Below are 2,080 nucleotides of genomic sequence, written 5' to 3'. Positions count from 1 at the left end.
TATAAGGATCTCGGATGGAGATTCCAGAGACCCCTAGTACCTAGGGCACAGGGGACGTATTCAGTCGTAGCAAAGAAACTAAAGTGTGCAATCCGTATCACTTAAACCATTATGATATACTTCACGAATTTTGTCCTTGGGAGCCATAAGACGATTTTATCATCCACAAATTTAGGTTTAAGAACGAAATAGCCTCGAACTGGTTTAGCAAGAGAGTGGTTAAGGAATGGAATAGACGTTGTAATCATGCAGTGATCGCTGAAACAATATGTCGTTTTAAGAGAGGAGGGGACTAGAGAAGTTTATGGACAGAGTTGACAGGTGGTAAGGGACAAGGAGCTTAGTGTAGGCCTTATGGTCTCTTCCAGTCTCCTCCCTTCTTATGTTCTTGAAAAAAAAAAAAAAAAAAAAAAGCAGGCTTTGTGTTTAAGAAAGTAATACACCTCTAAAGTAGCGTGTTTCGACGTGGCAAGCTTGGCGGTCTAGCCCAGAACCAAGTGTTATGTACAAAAACAACTTCATACAAAATTAACTTCCAGGAAGGACCTGTACACGGACATGCATACGCTGACACGCTGTCAGGCAAAAACATACAGTGTAATCAGGGCATACACGCACTGCAAAGAAGAGAGAAAAAATAAGAATTAAAAATAAACTTGTTCTTACAAGAGAATATGTGTGGTCACACACACGCACACAGGCGCGCATACATACAACCCGGGCCATGTCTGTCCTAGTAGCAATATCTAGTGCTTCAAATAATTTTCTTTTCTTGGAGCTTTGAGAATATATAGCTAAGAATACCTCCAGGAAAAAGTCAATTATGTTACTGACGCATTCACCAGACTAAGTTACTCAAAAGGATTGTAAACGTCTTTGCTAATGAAAGTCAAAATGATCAGAGGAATAAAGAACATGGTAAGGGGAAAATAAACACACGATAGTTTCCTTCTACAACATCACTAACAAGTTGAGACAAATGATAAGATCCACTGAATTTAGGTGACGCAGGTCAAATGGTAGCCGATTCGGTGAGAAACAAGAAAAGAGAAGACCATCGTAATAACGAAAGCATAAATCACAGGATTCCTTGCAATAGCTGTGAGAATTCCTGTTATGTAGAAATGCATTGGGGGTTGGCGAAACGACTCAGTGGACACAGAGCAGATGTCAGACACCGTCGCCACACGACCTGTTTCCAACCTGGTCGCCGGCTAGTTGTAAGTAATCTTTGGAAGTCGCTGGTAGTCGGTAATAAGATAGATAAATATATAGATCGATAGATAGGTAGATAGATATATTACAACACACACTGAATAGTCCCCAGTACATAGTTTTTCATCTTATCAACCACATTAACCTTTTTCCATTTCAATTCCTTGCATATGTTATGTGTCACCAACCGAACGCTTGATTTTTGGTCGAAGGTGGTCGTAAACATGTTGAAAGCTTGGTGTGACTGGGGCTTTAGTTAATCATAAAGAAGAAAATATTAATATTAGGGCATTCCTCAATTAATGCTGATTCAACTATTTTCCTCCTGAAACCGCAGTGGGACTTGAACACTAATCTGGCCTTACCCCAGTCGAAAGAATGATTCTTATTTTTGACATGAAGAAATACAGCCGAATTTTCTTGCCCATACCTAGGTATGGGCAAGAAAATTCGGCTGTATTTCTTCATGTCAAAAATAAGAATCATTCTTTCGACTGGGGTAAGGCCAGATTAGTGTTCAAGTCCCACTGCGGTTTCAGGAGGAAAATAGTTGAATCAGCATTAATTGAGGAATGCCCTAATATTAATATTTCTAAAGGGCAGTGGACACCTGACATAATCTCACGCGCAGCAGTAAGCAAGTTAGTGCGGACGCTACATCCTCCCCTCTCCTCACCTCCTCCCTCCTCCGCCACCCCAGTTTGCCCCGCGCCTGAGTGAAGTCAACTGTCCACATCTCTTCTTACTGTAGTTTATAAGTCTCCTCTGTTCTCTATCTTATGTACTTTCCTGAAGAGGGCTACAGTTGATAGCCGAAATATAGGATTTTTCTTTATTCGAAGTTTATTCTTTCTCCGACTGTGGG

Source organism: Oratosquilla oratoria, chromosome 3 (genome assembly GCF_046742065.1).
Source record: "Oratosquilla oratoria isolate Oo_2021 chromosome 3, ASM4674206v1, whole genome shotgun sequence".
In the NCBI taxonomy this organism is placed as follows: Eukaryota; Metazoa; Arthropoda; class Malacostraca; order Stomatopoda; family Squillidae; genus Oratosquilla; species Oratosquilla oratoria.
This window is presented reverse-complemented; position numbering follows the sequence as displayed.